Source organism: Crotalus tigris, unplaced genomic scaffold, assembly GCF_016545835.1.
Source record: "Crotalus tigris isolate CLP2741 ecotype Arizona unplaced genomic scaffold, ASM1654583v1 scf7180000017625.6296891, whole genome shotgun sequence".
Lineage (NCBI taxonomy): Eukaryota > Metazoa > Chordata > Lepidosauria > Squamata > Viperidae > Crotalus > Crotalus tigris.
Window position 1 is genome coordinate 169,841 of NW_024096520.1, and position 24,226 is coordinate 194,066.

A 24,226-nucleotide genomic window follows, 5' to 3' on the forward strand; every position below is an offset into this window, starting at 1 on the left:
CATAGATGGGGGAAGGCACGCAATCCTAGCGGGGACTGAGGGGCCATGGCGCCAATGGGGATCCGACTTTCCCTGCTCAGGGTGGCCTTTGGCTTGCTGAGTGTGGGCGTGATCTACCACCTCTACTCGAGCTTGCTAGCTGGCCGCTTCACCTCCTTGTGCTGGGTGGGGCTGCCACTCCGGGTGGCAGTGGTCTAATGGACCTGCGCAAGTTGCTGGCAGCAGCAGGGCACTGGCAGTGAACGTGCCCGTAGAGAGGGCTCTGAGTGCCGCCTCTGGCACGCGTGCCATAGGTTCACCACCACTGCGCTATATAAAGGAACAAGTAAATAAGGGCTAGGGTGCTTAAAGCATAGTTATGGGAGATGTAAACAGGGGTGGAGATTCACATGGGATACTTTTAGGTGCTTCAGATAGGTTGTACACCTTGTAGTAGTACCCAACCAATGGGGAGGCGAGGGAGGGACTTCCACTTCGTGAAAAGGGAATACATGTAGTCCCCGAGGTACAAGCCTAATAGAGTCTGCCCATTAGGCTCATAATCGTCAAATGAATCAGACTCAATATTACAACATTTTAAAATCAAACTCATTAATTGAATCAAATGGGTCGTTAAATGAATGAAGATTTGACTTACTATTTCTTCCTATGGCTGCCTGAACTGAGAGACTTTTCCTGCAGCTGCTGCAGGCTGTTTCCAGCAGCCAAACAGCTGTTTCTGATTTCAGATAACTACAATACTGTAAACTGCCTCCCAAGCAGGCAACAGGCTTTAAAAAAAACCCATTTGTTGCTAGGCAGCACAAGCACAAGGCCAGAGGGGGGTGGAGAACTCAACAACTGCAGCTGCTACTAAAGTAATTAGCTTTAGCATCTCCAGGCAGGCATGCAGAGGGAGATGGGGGTGGAGTTTACAGAACTGTTGGCTTGCAACAGTAACTGAGATGGAATGGACCTTGAGATCATCTAGTCCAGTGGTGGCGAACCTATGGCACCATCACTTCAGCTCCGCCTCCCCCCACGGCCCCCTCACTAGCAGCCCCCCAGAGGAGAGTCAACCTGGCGCAGCCTGCACGGAGCAGCGCAGCCAAGCACATGGTAGCCAGGCAGCAGGGACAAGACTCTGCCCTCATGCCCCGTCACGCACAGATGATGCTATTGGGCATGGGTGGAGTGCGTGGCCACCATGGCGCTGCAGGGCTGCCTGGGCGATCTGCTGCGGCAGGCCATGGAGGTGGTAGGTGGCCCTGTGGGCGGGCGGAGTGGTGGCAGAAGGGGTGGAGCAGGCGGGCGGGTGGAGAAGGGGAGGGGCGGTTGGGAGCACTCAGTCTCTAAAAGGTTCGCCATCACTGATCTAGTCTAACCCACTGATCTCACAAGAGAGTACAGTACTGTACTGTATTTCTAATAGATGCCTCTTCTTAAAAGCCTCCGGTGAGGGAACATCCACAACTTCTGGAGGCAATTTAAATTTAAAACCTTAAAAAAAAAAAAAAAAAAAGCACTGCCCCTGATCAGCCAAAGCCTCTCCAGGCAGAATCTCTGGTGAGTCTGTGCTAGGGAGAGGAAGCAGCAGCAGCCATATGCTATAAGTTTCAGGCAGATGCAAACAATCTTGCTAAGTACTGTACTTACAAACACAATAAAAGGCAGAGCAGTTCCCAAAGTGATTACAAACGATACAATACAATACTATAGAGTAGAATATTTTAAAATACTTACAGAAGTAATTCTTGCTCTCTACAGTACTCCTCAAGCCCAGCAAGCAGCACATCAGGGGTATGAAACTCAATTTCATTGACGACCGCATCAGCATTGTGGTTGCCTTTGGGGGGGAAGGGGTGTGGGTGGCATGGGCGTGGTTTACTGGGTCCGAGGGTCTCCGGCAGAGAGGGGGTGGGACCGGGGCAAGTGCTGGGGCATGGTCCACTGGAGGTGCCTCACTGAGCCTCAGGACATGCAGGGGGCCCCTAGACAGTGGCATGGACTGCCCGGAGCCCTGGGTGGTAAAGGTCAAGTGCCCAGCCCAGCCCTTGAGCTCCCATGGCACCAGGACCTCACAGCCCTGCCTAGCTGCACTTCCCCAAGGGGGCACCCAGCTGTGCTTACCTCCTCCTCAAGGTTGCTGCTGCTATGCTCACTCTCTTTGGCCAGGCTGCTCATGGTGGGTGCAGGAGGGCAAAGTGCATGGGTCAGAGGGAGGCCCACTCCCTCTCCATGCAAGGAGATCTGGCTTTGTAACCAAAGCATCCTCAGCAATAGGATGGGAGACCACCAGGGGATGGCGAAAGGGCAGCAGGGCTGCTGGTGGCCATGTACTAAGGCAGGACATCCCTCAGACCCTCCCTCCCTCTTATTCCAATCTCCTTCCTTCCTTCCTTCCTTCCTTCCTTCCTTCCTTCCTTCCTTCCTTCCTTCCTTCCTTCTCTCCTTTCCTTCCTTGCCTCCCTCCTTTTCATTCCCATCTCCTTCCTTCCCTTTCTTTCTTCCTATTTCTCTCCCCTCCTTCCTTCCTTCCATCCCTCCCTCTGTGCCCAGGAAGGGACAAAGGAAGGGGTAGAAGTTGACAGTGCTTCTCGCAAAGAATAAGAGAGTTGGAAGAGACCTTTGAGGTCTTTAGTCCAAGCCCCTGCTCAAGCAGGGGACCTATACCATTCCAGACAATGGAATATCCAATCTCTACTTAAAAGCCTCCAGTGATGGAGCATCCACAACTTCTGAAGGCAAACCTTTTCATTGGTTAGTTGTTTTCACATGTCCTTAGTTCTAGTCTGGTTTTCTTCTTGATTAGTTTCCATCTATTATTCCCTTCTGATGCTTTGGAAAATAGGTTGACCCCTTCTTCTCTGTGGCAGCCCATCAAATATTGGAACACTGCTATCATGTTATCACCCCTAGTCCTTTTCACTAAGCTAGACATACCCAATTCCCACAAACATTTGTCATATGTTTTACCTCCAGCCCCCTAATCATCTTTTTTTACCATCCATTTAGACCAGATGGTCCCCCTGGTTTGGTTTATAGAACAGTGGCCACAAGCAGAGCCTTCTCAGAGACAGCACCCCAATTATAGAACTTTCTCCCAAGGAAAAGATAAACAGTGCACCCCTCACCTGTTTAGAGGCAACTCCAAACACACTGTTCAGCCAGGCATATGTAGAACAACAACACATTTTATGGTCAAACAGCACTAAGTAAATTACTAATATTTTTCTTTCTTAAAATACACACTTTTAATATTGTTTTAAGCAGTGCTGGTGAAGCTTTACAATAGCTGTCTTTGTAAACCACCTTGGATTTCCCAGAAACTTTTAATTTCAATGTTGATTTAATAAATTAAGCAGAAGAAATACATCTAAATCCCACAGAGCTACTGCCTCCTAGGCACATACTGCAGAGAAAATAAGACATTGCATTTCTAGCCAGCATAGCCACAGGATGATGGGAACTGTGGTCCGTGATACCCAAAAAGACATCAGTTTGGGTAAGGCTGGATTAAATTATAAAAGAGCAGATGATGGGAAGTAGGAGCAAGAAACACTTTCCACGTCTCCGACAAAATAATTGGGGGGGGGGAGGAAGTTCATTCGGCCTTTTAATTTCCACTCACACCAATTCCTCTTAACTTCCTATTCAATCCAAAGAGTTCTATTATTGTCTGGATTTTAGGGAGGGGAGGCAGCAAGAATAGACCACAAAGCCAATCTGCAAGTTTGCTCTCTCACCTATCTGCACACCACCTCCCTGACACAGCATGTTTGCGTGTGTGTATGTGAGAGAGAGAGATTCCCCTTTTGTAAGTTTGCTTATTCTACAACGCTCCTGGTTCTCCACTTTCGCTTCTCTGCTGGCTCAATCTCTCTTTCTCTGACACACATACACACACACACTCACACACAAAAACTCTCCTGCTTTCTCTCCCTTCTTATCCTTTTCCTCCAGCAGCACCTGAATGGAGTGGGAATTAAAAAAAAAAGAGAAGGGGAGGATAAAGGGGGAAGCTCCCCTTTTTTGTAACACCTCAGTTTCCTCCTCTTCCCCTCCTGGCTCTCTGTCTCTGTCTGTCTGTGTCTGTCTCTCTCACACACACACATACACACACAGAGAAACCCTTCCGGCTTTCTCCTCTTTCTCACCCTTTCTCTGCAGCTGCCAGAGGTTCATATGTTGCCCACCGCTGGCGATTCCAGGCTGCAGCTCTGCATGACTGCTGTGTCCCCCTCTCTATCCCTACCACATGGCGGAGAGGGCGACTAGGAGCCAGCAAATGCTTGGCTTGTGCCACTGCGTGCTCCCATCTCCGCGCCTTTTATCCCACAGGCTGGGCGTGCCGTTGGAAACTAGGCTTACAGAACACCATGTCCCAAGCGAGGAAAGGCGCGGCAAAGCAGAGCCGGACAAGGAGAGGCCCAGCAAAGCGGGGCACGGCCAGGTGTGACTGGGTTAGGCTGGGAGGGGTGGGATAGGCTGAGGCAAATGAGCTGCAGCTGCTGCTGCACACCATCAGCCCCTGAGCGCTCGCTGTTTTCTGTGCAGCTGGGTTGGGGTGGGCCAGGGCTGGGGCAGTGGGTGCCAGTCCCTTGCCATTTCTGGGACAGCCCCGGGGGGGGCAAATTTGGGCCCTCCCCGAGCCGGATCCGGCCTGCGGGCCTTGTGTTTGACATGTCTACAACAGATGAAATTCTTCAAAAGAACTTCGAGGCATTGTTTTCCTTAAAGAATCTTTTATTTGAGAAACAAATATTGGCACTACATAGTTAAAGCCAAAAACTGAATTCTCCTCCCCTGGGCACTAAGTAGCAAAGTACAACTCCCTCCTCCAATTAAGTCATAAGTCACATTTTCCAATTAGCTTGAAGCTCAGGCTTTCTCCCCAGCTCTCCAGCCCACCAAATCTTTATCAACTCTGGATGCAATAACCTTGGATTCCCACGGCTGAGTTATTATTGTTATGACTAGCTGGACTCTCATCCACCTCCCCCCTCCCAGCATCAACTAACTCTAAAAGTGAAAGAGAAAAGATGGCTACATTTCCATCTGTTGTCAAAGCAAGAACATCCGATGTTAGCAGCATTGACATGCAGCTCCATGTAACCAGGCATACACACACACACACACACACACACACACACACACACACACACACCACTTCTGGCTTCTTGTAGGCACGAACCGGCCCAGGCAAGTCACAGAGTTAAAATGGCCACCGCAGCAGCCAAGACTCAATACAAATCACATTGCTACAGAGGCCCGTTTTTGATCACCATTTTGAATTTCTAATGTAAGTACCGTTTCCGAATAACCTCGCTTCTGTGAAATCTCACTAAATAAATGCTCGTATCTGGGGAATTACCTGTAAATATGTAACCATTTTAATTTTGGGGTGTGTCACACTGCAACGGCGGCTTCCCCTCTGGGCTTGACAGCTTCCTCGGCTGGAGGAGAGCGGAGGGGTAGTGGGGCTCCAGTTGGGTGGGGTTTCTGCATGGACATGAGGCGAGGCAGGTGGCGGGGCAGGTGTGGCCTGGCTGAGATGCCCTGAGTGCATGAATGCGGTGCAGGTAGGGTGGGGCTGAGCGCAGCTTATTGGACGCCCCAGGCTCACATCCAGCTAACCATCGCTGCCGGGCAATGAGCAGTTGAGGGGCCATTGAGCTCTGCTGCTGCTGCTGGGCACTGCCAGGCCCTGGATGCTCACCACCTATGTTTGTGCCCAGGGAGACGGCAGGGGAGCCGAGACAGCAGGGGACGGCCCCCCACCATCTCCAGGGCGGCCCCATTTGCCAGATCTAAACACACCATTTGGCCCATGGGTCTTGAGTTTGACATGTCTAAGTTAGAGCCACCTTTTTCAATTAGAAAGTAGGGTTTATGAAGTATTCTGTCCTATGAGAGAAACCCTTCCTTTCAGTTATGATCAATTCAACTTCCTCAATATAATACTAAATAGTTCACTAAAGCAACAAAAGTTGCTTTAGTTAAGAAAACAGGAAAATGGAAGAATTATGTATAATAGCAAACATAGTTTACAGTGATCCTTTGTTGCTTTAACTGACTCTAATTTTGTCCCCCTTCAAAAGAGTGAGACTGTTTATTATTAAAAAACATATTTATATGGTAAATTGAATTATCAGTCTCCAGGGATGGAACTGACAGTAGAAGTATATTTTGGCAATATTCCCAAAGAGGATTAGTAATATTGTAAATACCTTTGGAGATACTATGAAGCCCAAAATACGTTTGCAAAGGAATTTATGTTTATCCAAGTAGATGGTTCTGCCCAAACTAGTAAAGCTCTGGTGTTAATTAAAGTGAGCTGTAGGGGGAGGGTTGCTAGTTGAGCATGCTAAAGCAATGCATTTGCTAATTAACTGCTCATAACCCTTCTTTCAGTTTTCCTGTTTTATAAGAGACAAATGGGTTATCAATCCCTCTGTTTCTGTACCATTCCTAATGTTCTTAGCAGCCTGCCCACCTCTAACTTTTATCAGGTACATTGTCTAGGATGGGAAGGATCTGGGCAGAAATTGGGAAAATTCTTGCAATACCATCTTGTCTGATCACAAAATTTAGAATAGCCCTTGGTCAAAAGCGCAAGTGCCTCTCTCTGTCTCTGTCTCTTTCTGCAAATGGCAGAAGAGGCTGGGAGCCGCAAGGGAAGGCTCAAAGAGCCACAGGTGGCTCTGGAGCTGCAGGTTGCTGACCTATGGGTTAGGACTATCAAAAAAGAAGAAAGAAGTAATAGTTGTCCCAGGATGAAAGGTCTGTGTTTCTTAAGAGGACCCAAGTGAAGAGTGGTCAGTCAGAAAAACCCCTTACCTGCTTAGGAGAACAGAGCCCAAAGCAATTGCTTGTCCAAATATTATACTTTCTGCTAGTTCCCTCTCCAAACCCACTTTATAACAAGCCTACTAGTGCATTGTCTTTTAAGCCACTATTAAAATTTCCATCCAATTTCCAATTTTTACTTTACATAATACTTTGAATAGTGTTGGCATCAGTCAAAAACAAAGAGCAGAACCTCTCGCAACAGTAATATGGGATATCAATCCCCTTTGCTCTCTTGTCTTTAGATCTGGAGAAAACATATCTCACTTTTCTGTTGGCACTGCAATGAGCAGGTAGACCAAATCAGGTCCCATCTTGTTGAGATCTCATAAAAAATCCCAGATATAGGCCCTATTTTTATTAAGACAAATGCTGTTACCTCTCCAGGAATAAAAGTGCGTTCAGAACTAGCTGTAATGCCCCCAGGTTTATCTCATGAATAAGCTGTGTCATCATTTTGATAGAAACAAAATCCTTGCACCAAATCATTTGGTATGTGGGCTCTCCATCACATTAGACTTTAGCCAAATTGTTCAACAATCAGTGCAGCATTATCCATGGTAGGCAGATAGAATTCTGGAGAATTCCGGAATTCTCCAACAACACATCTGAAATCATCTTCACTTGGTCAAAGAAACTATTGAGCAGCCGATAGGTGGTACGCCATAGTAACTCCAGTCTTTCTTACTTGGCTGGTAAAGCAACTCCTTACCTGCCTTAGTTCCAGCCAATTTTCTAGTGAGCAAGGTGAATTTCCTATGGATAACAGCAACTCTCCCTCCAACCTTGGGATCATACTGCACTGAAAATCTGATATACAGTAGTCTTAAACACATTTGAGAAAGGAAAAAATCATTTAGGGAATGATGCAGTTTTTATCAAGATGGCTATAAAACTCTACCCATTTGTGGTGACATTATCTGAGAAAACACCTTTTTCTCCATGTTTCCACCCAGTCCTGAAGAACAGAAACTGACTAAAGCAGTGGTGGAGAACTTATGGCACGGGTGCCAGAGGTGGCACTCAGAGCTCTCTCTGTGGGCACACGTGCCATTGCCCCAGCCTTGCCTCCCCCTGCGACCCCCTCACCAGCAGCCCCCCTGGAGGAGTCGCCCCTAAGCATGGCCCACGCGGAGCAGCGCAGCCAAGGACATGGCAGCCAGGCAGTGTAGACAAGACTCTGCCCTCACGCCCCATCGTGCACAGTTGATGCTGTGGGGTGCGGGGAGAGGGCGTAGCTGCCATAGCACAGCTGGGCTGCCTGGGCAATCTGCGGCAGGCTCTGAGTGGCCTTGCGGGCAGATGGGGTGGAGGCAGGGCAGGGGATGGAGCGGAGGTGAAGCAGCGCCAATTTTGGGGCACTTGGTCCCTAAAAGGTTCGCCATCACTGGACTAGAGTCTTCCATGCTGAGAAACAGCTGGTGGTTGTTTAGGAGCAGAATTTCTCCATGGAGGCTACCTCTAGTTATGTAATATCTACCCCAAAGATTTTACATATGTTACCAATATATTACAAATATGATATTTGTTATATATTAGAAAAAGTCATGAGTATACTGGGTTTGTAGTATAGTCATATATATCCTTTGCATGAATCCACTGGGAAACTCATATTGCTAGAATGTGTGTACTATTGAAGATAACGGAAGATCCGGAATTTGTGTATGAGTGATTTATCACTGATAACAGCTGGAACATTAGTGGGTGCAAGGAATGCAATGGATTGCATTTTTCATGGGGTCATAGAACAGGGTGTAAACGAGTGAAGTTCCTGACATGTCACATGAATTTAGAGTAAACAAGTTGGATATAAAAAGAAGACTGGAATGAACCAAAACCCGGAAGTGTGAGATGATCCTTGTTAGAACAGGGGTTACCCTGAATCTGCTTCCCAGCCCACTCTAAGTCTGATCACCTGTGTTGAGAGTGTGCATGAGTATTGTGTGAATGTGTAGCCTAGTTGGGCAACAATATCTACAGCAACATGAGTACTATTTAGGGAGGTGTCTTAGAAGAACTTTTGTTTAGAAATGTTGCACATACCTCTCAAGTTATTATTGTATGGAAAACAGGAGGATTAGTACTATATATATATATATATATATATATATATATATATATATATATATATATATGCATGCTATCTTGAATTCCTGAACCCAAAGTAAGATATAAATCTAAGAAACAGATTAACAAATAAAACAAATTAAAATAGATTCTATAAACAGTTCCAGGGTGCTGTTAAAATCAAACAGTACCTGTGTGTCTCCCTACAGCAGGGGTAGGCAACCCAAAACACTCAAAGAGCCACTTGGACCCATGTCCCACCGAAAACAAAATACTGGGAGCCACAAAACCCTTTGAATATCTAAAATGAAGATAACACTGCATATATCCTTTTTTACCTTGTGTGTGTGTGTGTGTATAGGTCTTTGGTTGTTTGGGTTTTCTCCCGCGTAAAATTGGAAGTGTCTTGGCGACGTTTCGACGAAGTCCCATTCGTCATCTTCAGGATGGTGTTTTCAGCTTCGTGCTTCGAGCAGCAATGTGTGATCATAGCTGTTTCGTGCTGCTCGAAGTACGAAGCTGAAAACACCAGCCTGAAGATGGCGAATGGGACTTTGTCGAAACGTCGCCAAGACACTTCCAATTTTACGCGGGAGAAAACCCAAACAACCAAAGACCTACATACAAACACCCGCGAAAGCCTCAGAAAACAAATATATATATATATATATATATATATATATATATATATATATATATATATGTAGGTCTATAAATATATATATACACACACACACACACACACACACACACACACACATACATACATATGTAGGTCTTTGGTTATTTGGGTTTTCTCCTGCGTAAAATTGGAAGTGTCTTGGCGACGTTTCGACGAAGTCCCATTCGTCATCTTCAGGCTGGTGTTTTCGGCTTTGTGTTTCTAGGAGCAATGTGTGATCATAGCTGTTTCTTCCTTTTAACTGCCAGTGGGGATATGAACTGATTGGGTGGGAGCTTGGCTGCATTCTGACTGGGTGGAGGTGTGTTCTGATTGGTTAGGGGCTTGGCTGTGCTCTGATTGGATGGGGGCTGGCTATGCTCTGATTGGATGGGGGAGTGTTCTGTTTGGGTGGGGGCTTTATTGTGCACAAACAGAAAAATATCCACCATCCTAAGAAACCCCAAAGAAAAATTGAGTGTGAAAATCAAGGAGTATATGAAATCCCATGCACTGCTTGCCCCACCACATACATCGGACAAACCAACAGAAGAATAAGTGCATGCATTGAAGAACACAAAAACTCAGTCAAAAAAGAGGAACCAACTTCTTCCCTGGTCCAACACCTTAAAGCCACAGGACATGAAATTGACTTTAAAAAGACCAGAACTATCGCCAAAACTGAACACTTTAGTAACAGAATAATCAGAGAAGCCATTGAGATAGAAAAACGCCCACACAGCATGAACAAACGAGATGATACCTCCCGCCTACCAGCCATTTGGAAACCCGCCCTTATTGACAAACGAGTCCCTAACATAAAGAATGACACCAGATCCACACACATGAAAACCACACAGGATGTCACCACCACACATCCACGCAAAAAGCAAACCCAAACCCACACCGATGATGAGGCACGACCACAAACCAGAAGCCAGATCATAGCTGCATCATTAGCCACTTTAAACCCCTCCAATCCATACATGAAGCAAACTGACACCCACCATGAAGATGGGGCACGACCACGAACTCAAAGCCAAACAGCAATTTAATAAACTGAGAAAATGAAATTGGTTCTAAGAATATAATCCTTGGCATTCCTATAAACATAGGAACAATTATAATTAGCACCTGAAGGCTGCAATCATACACACCATAGGGAGTAAGTCCCAGTGAAGTCAGTTGGACTGACTTTCAAGAAAACATACAGAGGTCTATGCTGCGCACCTGAAATTTTACACATATTTACTTTAAAGTAACTCCCATTAAAAGCAGCAAAGTTTACTTTAAAACACTGATGCAGAGGACTGGGACGAAATATTCAAAGTATACATATTTATCATCTAAATAAATATGGCTTTAGGTTCCTAGCACACACTCAAAATTTAAAAATTTCAGGATCAATTGTATGATTTTTTAAAAAATGAATTTTACTTGTTTCCACTAGTTTCCTGCATATTTGAATAACAGTGATTCAAAAGGAAATTTGTTATGGAGCACAAAGACCAAATGAGGCAATGAAAGCCTTCTAAACATGCATGTCTGTTATACATCTAAAATTACAGGTACAGTACAGGCTGTTATGACCTTACTTTCAATTCATGTTTATGGTTAGGAGGAAACAAAAGTTTAAGTAAGATGATAGAGGAGTCACATCTGTGAGAGGTCTCCAGAGAAATATTAGCAATAATTCAACATCACCTAGGATATTTTTGATGCTAAATGTTTTGATTATCCAGATCTCTGTGCCCTAAGTCAAACAGATTCTCACAAAATATAGTAGAAGCTATGTTCAGCTTTAAGACTTTTCCAAATTGGTGGGGTTTTTTTCAGAACCACACCTCCTGTCAACCACATGTAGCATAAACATTTAATGTGCATCTGGAGGGCACCAGTTGGGTAGGTTGCTATAAACCCATAAAGGAAAATAAGGAAATGTCAAGGACAGGAAAAATCACAGCTACAATTATTTCTATACCAGTCATCACTGCTGGACTATGATCAAGTCAGGAGAAGATAGATCCAGGTCAAATTGCTAAATAAGATTCAAAATTTATTTTTCTAGCATATGTGTTATATGAGGTAACTAGAACTGACTGCAAATATCTGGACCATGGTAGGTCTACAGGTTATTGCCAAGTCAATAATTTCTTTACTAAACTTCAATGAGTGGCTGAATAAATCTGAAGGTTCACTTACTATGATATGGTTATGATGAAATTAATTATAAGGGTGGGCAACCCAATAAAATGATTATTTCCTTAGAAAATTATAATTTTAGAGACCTGGATGTCCAAAAAAACCCAGATATCCAACAATCAAAGATTATTCTTTACTAAGGACACTGAATTATCTCACAGTACATATCAACTATAATTTGAGAAGAGTCTAGGCTGACTCCTGCAAAGCATTAACAATACAGACACTAAGATTCAGTGTGCCATCTTATCAAGATTTGCTAAAGGATACATACTCTACTATATCACATCAGTAACATCTGCAGAGGAACATATTAAAATTTACAGGATGGTGGGCACAGCGATTACCTCTTTTGTACATGAGTGATATTGCACATGTGTACAAAGTTGGCAGTGCTTCTACCATACCATGACATCCACCACCTTGCATAGTTTGACTTTGATAGAGAATCTGAGTGAAGGGTCTTCGAAAGGCCCAAACTTTAAGAAGAAATACCTAGCTTAGCTGCAGAAATAAACAGAATAACAGGAAAGTACCTGCAGTTCCAAGAACCTATAGCATAACCACAACTCGCACATAAGGCAACTGACCATGCTTAATGATATTAAATATTAACTGACACACTTTGCATATATCATCTGCTAATTATAATGCACATGCGACACATGATTTAGTATGTTTGGGGAGGTTCTGAGGAAACATATAAAAAGCGGTCAGAAATAGTGTAACCTCACAGTACCGCAGCCAATGGGGAATGAGGACGGATGTGGCAGAGAGAATAGTTTGCGTTGGAACTTTGGAGAGAACCAAGCTATAATAGCTTCTCCCCATTTGTTGCAAACAAAAGATCTTCACTGTGTCTTGGCTGGTTATTGGTCAGGCGAGTTTGCCACTGATTGTGAAGGAAAGTGGCCAGGAGCACATAACAACTCCCTGAGGAAAGCTTATGAAACACACTTTTTCTCTTTCCATAGTAATTACATTCATTGGATTGGGAAAAAATATTTATAATATAAAATAAATATAAAATAAATAAATATTTATTTATGTTACCTCAAGGCAACTCTAAATCTAAATGTGATTCAATGTTTACTAAGTATAAGATTACATCTCATCAAACAAGTTTATTAAAATAAACACATAAGAAAAATAGTCTATTTAAATAAAAATTCATATTCAAATTATCAGGTTTCTGAATCAGGTGGTCAATCCAACTGATATTTAATTTAGTAGATGGAACAATAAAGCATACAATGGGCCAGAACACACAGTTGTAGTTGAACAGTGCTTCAACTACGATTGGTTGGCGAGCGCTGGCTCATGCATGAGGCAATCTATGCTATGATTGGTTGCTGTGGGTGTAAAGAGGGAGCTTCCCCCTTTTCAGCCTTTTCATTCTGTGTGCTCAGTATGCTGTTTAGATTTACCTCAGTTACCTCACGATGTTCACCTGACTATCTTGTCTACTGTAAATATAAATGTTAAATATATTTATTTATATAAAACTACAGGTTTGTGTCAGTGTCTCTGACTTCATTTGAACACTTGCTGTGCAATTCTCTGACAGATTCTCTATCCAGCAAAGCAAAGATACTTAGTCAGGAATAGCTCCCTTCATGATTTCATGGAATCCAGACTGTTGGTCCCCATTTTTTGAATGAAGCCTTCCAATCGCTTTTGCTAATTTTGCCTTGACCTTCATCACTGGCGAGGAGGGGGGGGAGAGGACATTCAGAGCCTTCCTCATCTTAGGTTTTATCCAAGTAGCTTACAAAACCATTTCACCTTCCATAACTATCCATTCATTACTTTGCATAACGGGTCTTAGATGTATATTCAAACCAGATCCATGGTAGTCAACCCATACATAAGCTGTTCTTAAACATCCTACTATATACCTATGTATCTTAGCTTAGGAAAGAGTAAAACTGACACTATACGGATATGTAGCGGGGCTTCAGGAGCCCAGTGGAAACGCCACTCACTTTCTATCCATTCTCCAAAGCAGCACCAAATTTCAGAGGCACATCATTTCCATCCTTCAAGGCACCAGTAATCCTCCAACTGGGTGTGTGTGGGTGTGGGTGTCTCGTTGGTCTGCAGGCTTTTCCTCCAGGCAGAGCCAGAGGCTCCCTGGCCCAAGCCTCAAATTCTCTCCACAGCACTCTCTCCACAACTGGGAGTGCAAAAAGAAACAAAGAGAAAGAGAGAGACAAGGAGAGAGAGAGATCAATTAGTATAAACTTTTCTACTTCTGGAGATAAGCGAAATCAGCATCCAGGACTCCGAATCCCTTCCTTGGGTAGAGCCTTAAATGGCCGGGAAGTTAAGAAACAACAGAAAAGGCAGGAAGGAAAGGAGGGAGAGAGGGAGGAAAATCCGCTTGGGCTTCCTTTGCCTGAATCGTTTTTTTCTTCTGCTATTCCCACGCCTGACTTGCTGTTTCCCACCAGGGACAGAGCAGCCCCGCTAAGGGACGGACAAGCGAGGGCCAGCAAGCCGTCAGAGAGAGAGACTCCAACAGCATCGCGCCTCCTTTCCCGTTCGCTGCAATTAAAAGCGTTAAGAGTGGAGAGTGGGCCTTTCCCTCATTCCCGTTCGTTTTTTTCAACCCCAGGTTCTTTCCTTTCTCCCGCCCGCTTCCCACAACCTGCCTCTGGGCTCCTTTGAAGCTCGCCGGCTTGAGGCGCCACCTACCCGCCTGGCCAAGCAGGGCTCCAACGATGCAAAGAGGCGAGCTCCGGCACGGCCAGCCACCCCGGAGGCCAAATTTTCCAAGATAGGACGGCGGGGAGTCCTTTCCGAGGCTGGTTCCTCTATCGGGGACGAAAAGAACGGGGCGGCGAGAGTCACTTTCAAAGGGCGAGCGCGCCACTTCACCCTAGCGCCTCTGCCTTGGCGACCGAGGAAAGGAGCAGGAGCAGGAGCGGGGCGGAGGGGGGAAGGCGGCTTCCTGCAAAGCGTCCCCTCCTCAGCGTTGCAGCAGCAGCCACCGCCGCCGCCGATCCTGAAGAACTGAGGTTCGGCCCCCAAAAGCTCGCCTTCGCTTCTCTGCCCCCGCTTCACGTGGGACCGCCCCCGAGGCCTGGGAGGAGAAAAACAAGCCTCCTCAGGGAGGCTGAGGCGCTGGAGGCGGCGGGTGGACGCCGGCCTCTGCCGCGCTCCTCTAGCGCTCTCTGCTGACGCGGCCGCGCATTTTTCGTCACTCGCCGCGATGTGGGAAGGGGCGGCGAAAAGGCTCGCCCCGCCCGGATGCTAAGCCCCGAGTCCCTGCAGAAGTTTGGGCATAAGGATGAGAGGTGGGGAAGAGTAACTTAAAAACGGAATGATCGTCGAAAGAGGTTGTGAGGACTGGCCACACATCCGATGGTCATCCTTGTTTGGCTGAGGGCATTTTCTCTTGCAGAACTGTAAGCTGGAAGCCGAGAGCGCCTTTTGACTGAAAACATCCCGGGAGGCAGGGAAGGCGAGAAGAGCCCAAACCAGGGAATTAAGCCAACGATGATCCGGCTTCCGGAGCTTCTGACCAGTCTGGTCAATACTGTTTGAAATCAGTAAAGCTTTTTGTCTGAGACTTTCTTCTCTGTCCGTGTCGGAATCCGAATCCTTTGGGAACCGCTGGTAGGTGACTTCTTTCCCCACTTAGAAGGCAGAAGAAAGCAAGGGCGCTAAAAGAGACTTAAGCTGAATTTCCAATGTCTGTAGAATAACAGCAGCAGGAGTGTTTATTTCCTTTCCCTGTTTGTTTTTTTTAATCCAAAATGCTGTGATTCTGAAGATTCTTCAAGGAAGTGTATTGCCGAACAACTGATGTTTTTTTTTAAAGATCCAAAACAAATACACCAGCGAGTAAAGAGATTTTTAGCTTTATTGTTTACTTTAGCAAGTAGATTTAAACAGAAACAAAAGAGCGCAACATCCCAAGCAAGATGATAACAATTCTCTGTTCAGTTTTCAGGAGCACCAGTAGAACAGCAGCAGAGATTATGAGAAAGCCCACTTTAATCCATTTAAATTCATGTATTGTTTATTATTTACACCTAATTATAGCTTTGATATTTTGTAACTAATCTACTAGTTAGGCATATATGATGACACTAGAGGGAAGCCAGACTATCTATCTACCTTTGTATTTAGGAATGCCTACCCGTACTTCTCAAGGTGATAGCTAAGACCTTGGCACACAATTACTTATGATGGAAATGCTAAAACCCCCTTTCCCTAATATCTTTATATTAAGAAACTAAAACATAAAAGCAGATAGGCCTTGGTGCTTAGTAACCTGCTAGAATGGTCAAGAATGCTTTCAAAAGTCAAGTAATCAGGGCTTGCTCAAGTGAAACCCCAGGCATATCATAGGTTTGGGAAAAGAAGAACTTGGGGACTATGTACTAATTATGATATAATGCGTTGATTATTATTGGAAATTAGCGACAAATGTGCTGATCACTGAAGCTAGGTAAATATTTGCTGAAAAATAAGAAATTACTTGCTGAACTCAACATGGATAAGACCATAGGATGATCTAAGGCAGAGGTTCTCAACCTTTTTAATGCCGCAACCCCCAACCGGTCATAAGTCAAGGACTACTCAACTGGTGCAGCACCGTTTGCAGAATGGGACTTTTGGCAGACTCAGCAGGGCAGAAATAGCCTGGACAATTCCTATTGGCTTTTGAAAGCTAATAGAATTAGACTCTATTCAAGAGAGTCTATTCTATTGGCTTTCAAAAGCCAGTAGAATAAAAGGGAGTAGCACAGCTAAGGAAAAGGGGGAAAAAATGGCGGACTGCGTTGTTTGGCGACCCCTGTGAAATGGTCGTTCAACCCCAAATGGGGTCCCGACCCACAGGTTGAGAACCACTGATCTAAGGGGTTGGTTTAAGGTGGGCCTATGGAGAAGTAACTAAAAGTTGTACTATATAAGGAGTGGTCTTTACACAGGCCTATTGAGAGTGATCCCCCTGTGTCCTTTTCCTGCAGAGAATAAACTTTTTTGCACTCTCCACCTCACTGTGTGTTTCATTGGGGGTGGCACACTGGATACAAACCCAGCTTTCTGGGACAATACTTAAGAATGTTTGTTAGTGCAGGAATGTTATTGATAAGATAAAAGCCTTATTATACCTTTCAACCTTTAGTTGAACTATGTTACTGTGGAAAGCCCCCCCCCAGAAAATGAAATATTTTGGGGAATATTAAAAGAAGCAGAATATTTCCCCTAAAGGAGAAGAGGAGAAACATGTTCTTAAAGGCAGAAAGCCCCAGTCTTCCTGCTATAGGAAAAAATAGTCCCAAGCATAAGCCTGAAGTCTTTAGATATGGAAATTTCTAAAGCCAGGCCATCCCATTCATCAACAAAAGGCCTTCAGCCACAGCTCCCATGAAAGCTAGAGCTGATGGGATTTGCAAAAACAAAGGCTCCTAAAATCTACATTCCCCACCCAGCTCAATGGAGGGGGCATGATCTCCCAGCCACAATGGGAGTCAGGCAACAATAATTAGAATTTTTATCTAACCTCCCCTCCCCCTCCCACCAGCAGTTCCCTCCCAGTGACTCTGACCTGATGTAACCTCTCCACCACAAGACTCATCACAAGCCTCTCACTGATGACTGACACCTGACCTATCCCCCTCCCACCAGCAGTTCACTTCCACATCACAAGAGTCATCACGAGCCTCTCACTGATGACTCATACTTGACCTATCACAAGACCCTCACTTGACATACCCACACCTGAAACCCTTATAAACATCACTGACTGCTGAAGAAGTTACCTATCCTGGTAACAAAACATTTGGAAACCAACCCCCAAGCTCCGAGAATGAACCTTCTTCACCTTCAGTAATCTTCTATATATTTATATTTATTATATAAATAAAAATGTAAATGTTCGTTTGTTCAAAATCTTAAATCTCCAAAAGTTCTTCACAGATTGTTTTGAAATTTTGATACAATGTTGCATTCGAATATGCGCATGTTTTTATATACCTACTATTATATAGATGTCACACCTGTGATAGGTAAAAACATGCTTTTGTGAAAAACAGCGCCATCTGTTGGACGTAAAAGCAACACATGCTATGATTTCAGACAATCTCTATATCTGCACAGACAATGGAACAACAAAAAATATTGTATACCCACAAGCATTGTGAAATTAAACATATTACAAATGTGTGCTTTCTCTTTTCTTTCTTTTCCATTTAACCAGACTGAGCCACAGCAACAGTTGGCTGGGTACAGCTAGTTATAATATAAAATGGCACACTCAAGCACTGGTCAAAGTACATTTCACAACAAACAGGCATTTCAATCACAAAGCTGCAAAGCATATATAAAACCCCTACCTACTCTCAACTCCATTTTGTCAGCAACCCCAGAAACATGCTTTTGTCATTAGTTTCTGGCTACAAAATAAATAGAGATCTTCTTTTCTGCAGCCAGCCTCCATTTTCTTTTCAGCGTCTTTCTCCTGGCTTGGAACCTGATTTGATTTTTCTTCCCATATTACTATAACTACTAAGAATGTATATATGATGTTGGTTTTCATGATTGGTTTATAGAGATATTCAAAATTGTGTCACTCCAAAGTAGTGTCAAAAGAATTGGGGGGGGGGGCTGAACTGAGCTGGGGTTGCACAAGAACAAATCACAATGAAATCAAACACTGTTTGAAAGGGGAAAAGTTTATTTTGAAGCATAAAAGACAGCACTCAAAGGTATCAAAAAAGCAAAGAGAAATAGTTAATGTACCAGGAATTATTGGAAAAGCATTAAGGAGAATATGAAATTAAATCGAGAGCATTTAATGATAGAAGAATATGGTAGTCAATAGTTTTTCCCATTTACAGTCATCAAAAAGATTTAAAATGGATAAGAAGATATATGGCAGTGATAGCAAACCTTTTAGAGACCGAGTGCCCAAAAACTGGCCCCGCCCCCACTCCACCCCGCCCCCACCATTCCGCCTGCCCACAGGGGCCACTTACCACCTCCAGGGCCCGCCGCAGATTGCCCAGGCAGCCCAGCAGCACCATTGCAGCCATGCTCTCTGCCTGTGCCCCGCAGCATCAACTGTGCACGATGGGGTGTGAGGGCAGAGTCTTGTCTACATTGTCTGGCTGCCATATCCTTGGCTGCACTGCTCCGCGCGGGCCACGCTCAGGGGCGACTCTCCTCCTGCTGGTTAGGAGGGGGTCACAGGAGGAGGCAAGGCTGGGGCAATGGCCTGTGTGCCCACAGAGAGGGCACCAAGTGCCGCCTTTGGCATGCGTGCCATAGGTTCGCCATCACTGATATATGGTATCAAGCAAAGTAAGGCAGAATTTGCCACCTATCAACCGAGGTGGCGCAGTGGTTAGAACGCAATATTGCAGGCTAACTGACTGCTTGCTGCCAGGAGTTTGATTCTGACCGGCTCAAGATTGACTCAGCTTTCTATCCTTCCGAGGTTGGTAAAATGAGGACCCCGTTTGTTGGGGGAAATATGCTGACTCTGTAAATTGCTTAGAGAGGGCTATAAAACACTATGAAGTGGTATATAAATCTTATTGCTATTGCTATTGCTAAAACTTTTGTTGAAATTTGGAATGGAAGAACTGATTTAAAAAGTATGATAAGGTGGGCTAAGAATTTTGGTTATAATACACAGATGTCTCAGTAGGAAAGTATGTGGTCAAAAGGGTTGAAATTTATATTATGATCTTAAAAACAATTTTTATAAAATGATGTATCATTTATACATGATGCTAAAGGAATTATCTAGAATGTATAAAGGCATTTCAAATGTATGTTAGAAATGTAAACAACATGAAGGGACATTATATCATGTTTGATGGACACGAAAAAAGAATTTTTCAATTGAAATTCATATAGAGGATTTTCAATAATCGAAGTCAGACATTTTCCTTTTACAACTAATGGATAACTAGTGAAAAAATAATCATGGACGATTATTTCAATGTAATGATAGAGCAATGAGATTCCTATATGCAAAAACATGGAAAGATTTGGCATTCTCCATTATGGTTGGTGAAATTTACAAAACTTGCTGAGATAACTAAACTGACTTCTTTGATTAGAGAAAGATTTTTTGCAAGTTATATCTTGAAAATTTTTATTTTTTTAAAAACATACAATCATTTATAAAAATACAATAAAATTTTAAAATAGAGAACCCCCCCCTTACCCTCCCTCCCACCCCCACCCCCCTCCCTTCACTTCCCAGAGCAGAATACAGGGTTAAGAAAAAAAAAAGAAAAAGAAAATTATAATAATTAAAAAAAAAGAAAAAAAAAAGAGAAAGAAAAAAAAATATCATAATTAACCTTTAACTCCATAACTTATAGAACAATTCTCTATAATATTTGATATTCATTCATAAAATAAATAAAACTTTTTAATTCCATATTTTTTCTGAATATAATCTATCCACCTTCCCCATACAGTAATATATCTTTCTTGTGTATGATCCTTTAAATAAGCAGAAATTTTTGCCATTTCTGCAAAACTAGATACTTTAAATATCCATTCTTCTAAAGTAGGCAAAGAATCTTTCTTCCAATATAGACCTACTAGTAACCTTGCTGCAGTTAATAAATTCAACATCAAAGTAGTTTCTTTTTCATTTAAGTCAACAAAAATACCAAGTAAAAATAGTTGAGGAGTAAACTTTATCTTCTTTCTAAAAATCTTTTGAATGTTCCACCAAATCATAATCCAAAAAGCCTTTACTTTTTTACAATTCCACCAAATATGAAAGTATGTCGCATCATTATTGCCACATCTCCAACATTTGGGCTGTATGTTGGAATACATACAAGATAATTTTTTAGGATCTAAATGCCATCTATAAAACATTTTATAAAAATTTTCTCTCAAATTTTGAGCTTGTGTAAATTTAACATTTCTTATCCAAATTATCTCCCATAAATCCAATGAGATCGGCTCCTGTATATTCTGAGCCCATTTAATCATACAATCTTTAACCAATTCTGTTTCCGAATCTAACTCTAATAAAACATTATATATTCTTTTTATATGAGCCGGACCTTGGTTTTTAATCTGAATAACCAATTGTCTATCTTCTAGTGTTATTCCCTCTTTCTTGTCTACAGTCCATCTATCCATTATTTGTAAATATTGAAACCATGACTGTAGAATATTTTGCTGCCTTAATACATCTAGGGATTTCAAATGCCAATTCGAACCAGAACAAATTAACAATTCTTTATATGAAATTTTATCAAAATTTGTCCCCTTAGAGGTTCCCTCAATTGCATGTCTGGGAATCCCCCAGATAGGTATTTTATAATTTAATCTATAATAATACTTCTTCCAAACACGAAGTAAGGCATTCCTCAAAATATGTGATTTAAAAGTCCGATCAACTTTCTTATTAAAAATTAAATATGCATGCCAACCATATATTAAATCCCAACCTTCCAAAAAAAGAATATCCATATTTGTTAAATTAAGCCAATCACTTAACCAAGTTAGGGCGGCTGCATCATAATATAATTTCAAATTGGGTGCCTTAAGTCCCCCTCTTTCTCGAGCATCCTGTAATATCTTAAATTTAACCCTTGGTTTCTTCCCGGCCCATATAAAATTATTGATACCCTTTTGCCATTCCTCCAAATTTGCCTCTTTTTTAAGAATAGGTATCATCTGAAACAAAAAAAAAGAAACTTTGGTAGAACATTCATTTTTACAGCTGAAATTCTCCCCAACAATGACAATTGCAATTTTTTCCAATCTATTAAATCCTTTTGGACTTTTGCCCATAGTGGTTCATAATTGTTCTTGTACAATTTTCCATTTGAAGCAGTTAGATATACTCCCAAGTATTTAACCTTTTTTACCATCTGAAAACCTGTGGCTTTAATCAAACTTTCCCTTTCTTTAACTGACATATTCTTAGATAATATCTTAGTCTTATAATTATTAACTTTAAAACCAGAAACATTCCCATACTGTGTTATAAGTTCTAATAAACCATCAATCGCCTGATTCGGCTGTTCCAAAATTAAAACCAAATCATCCGCAAATGCCCGCAATTTATACTCATTCTTCCTTATCTTTACACCCTTAACTAACTTCGATTCCCGAATCTGAATCAATAAAATTTCCAATGTTAAAACAAATAACAATGGGGATAATGGACATCCTTGTCTTGTCCCTTTTTGAATATTGAAATTCTCAGTCAATCCCCCATTTACAACAATTTGTGCAGATTGCTGCTGATATATAGCTTTAAGTGCATGTAAAAAATTATCCCCAAAATTCATTTTCTCTACCAAAGAAAATAAAAATTGCCAGTCCAATTGATCAAAAGCTTTTTCAGCGTCCAAAAAGATAAAAGCCACAGGAATCTGATTATTCTTATCCAAGTACTCAATTAAGTTAATAATTTGTCTAACATTATGTTTCATATATCTCCCTGTTATAAATCCTGCTTGATCACTATGAATCAAGTCTTTCATAACCTGCATTAATCTATTTGCCAAATTTTTTGTAAAGATCTTATAATCAACATTCAATAATGAAATTGGCCTATAATTCTTAGGCTCTGTAAGATCCTGATCTTCCTTCGGAATCAGTGATATAAAAGCTCTTTTCCAAGAAGGAGGAACTTGCATACCCAACAAAATACTATTAAAGAGTTCCTTTAGTGGCTCTATCATTTCTTCAGATAAAATCTTATAATACCTAGAAGTCAGTCCATCTGTTCCAGGAGACTTTCCAACCTTTAACTGCTTAATAGCTAAACCAATTTCCTCCACAGTAATTAAACTATTCATCCCATTTTGTTGTTCCTCTGAAAGTCTAGGAAAATGTACTGATTGTAAATATTTATCTATATCCAAACCCCTTATATTATCACTTGAATATATTTTGTGTAAAAGTCCAAAAAGCTTTTTTTAATCAAATCTTGCTGAAAAACCTCAGTACCTTTATATTTTACTTTCTCTATAATTCTAGCTTTCTGTTTCTTTCGTAACTGATAAGCCAACCACCTCCCAGGCTTATTCGCATTGCAAAAAGTATTATGTCTCATATACGACAGATTGGTAGCCACCTGATCTGCCATCAACATGTTAAATTGTTCCTTAAGCATCTTTATAGATACCTTTAAATTATTATCAGTAGGGTTAAGAACCAACTCTTGTTCTTTTGATTTGATCTCTTCTTCTATTTCTCTACGTCTTTGTGACCCTTTTTCCCTAAAAACTTTATTCAATTGAATCAAAATTCCCCTCATATATGCTTTACTAGCGTCCCACACCATAGACATCGATGTTCCCTTATTCATATTTATAGTAAAAAAGTCCTTTAAATATTCTTTACACTTTTGTACGAACTCCTCCCGATTAAATAAGTTCGCATTCAATCTCCAGGATCTTCTATTCCCGTCTTCCGAATATAACTCCATCCACACCGGACTATGATCTGACAATGTTCTAGGAAAAATTTTCACCTTCCTCACTCTAGGGAGGAAGTCACTAGTAATCAAAAAAAAATCAATCCTTGAAAATGACTGGGGTCTATCAGAATAAAAGGTAAAGTCTCTATCACTTGTATTCCTTTCTCGCCAAATATCAATAAGCTCCAATTCTTCCTTCAAATCAAAGAAAGTCATAGGTAATTTAGTTTGAATAAAAGTTTTAGATGAACTTCTTTTGTCTATAGTTGGGTCTAAAACCCCATTCCAGTCACCCATCAAAATTACCGATTTATAATCCAACTGAGATATCTTGCCATGCAGCAACTTATAAATTTGTTTCTGTTGTTGATTGGGAGCATATAGTCCAACAATAAGAACCTTTCGGCCTTGTAATAATAATTCCACAAAAAGATATCTTCCTTCAGAATCAGCCTCAATTAGTTTAGCTGAAAAAGTTTTCTTCACATAAATTACCACTCCCCCTTTTTCCCAGGGGCTGGAGCAGTAAAATATGTGCCCAGACGGGAATTCATCAAAAATTTAGAATCCTTTAAAGTTATATGAGTCTCCTGCAAACATATCAAATCATTATTATGATGTTTCAAATAATGAAAAATCTTTCTTCGTTTCTGGGGCACGTTTAAGCCATTAACATTCCAGGTCAGGAACCTGACCATCCCCACCGGCCTGGAGCCTCTGGAGCATGGCCTGCAGATCTGCTGTCGAAGATCTTTTTGGTCTTGCCCCTCCCACAGGCTCTGTAACAACCAAACTTTCACCACTCTTCTGCAACTGCTTTTTCTTTACGTTTATGGGCAGCTCGTGTCATCCTTTGCTCTTTTATGTCAGAATTCGGTGCAGCTTGTTCCATAACCATCATTGATGAGGCTCCTGCCATAAGAGACTCTTCCGTCATCCTTATTTGTGGAGGTGGTGACAATCTTGCTTTTAAAATAGACTGATAAAAATCTCTTGCTTTGGAAACAGTAGTTAATCTGTGACGTATCCCTTCATAATTT

At 42.3% G+C, this 24,226-nt stretch overlaps 1 protein-coding gene across 3 annotated transcripts in view; it reads right to left on the reverse strand.

The window, feature by feature from the left end:
* The window catches only part of RESF1 (retroelement silencing factor 1), a 31,927-nt gene extending 17,149 nt beyond the window's left edge, over positions 1–14,778 (reverse strand). For 2 of the 3 annotated variants that reach the window (XM_039333059.1, XM_039333042.1), the window contains exons 1-2: positions 14,456–14,778; positions 13,744–13,934 (exon numbers count right to left, since the gene is read on the reverse strand). The gene's annotated coding sequence lies outside the window, so the exon portion shown is untranslated. The remainder of the gene's footprint in view (positions 1–13,743; positions 13,935–14,455) is intronic. The other variant, XM_039333048.1, reaches the window with a different exon arrangement.
* Positions 14,779–24,226: the final 9,448 nt, after the last annotated feature.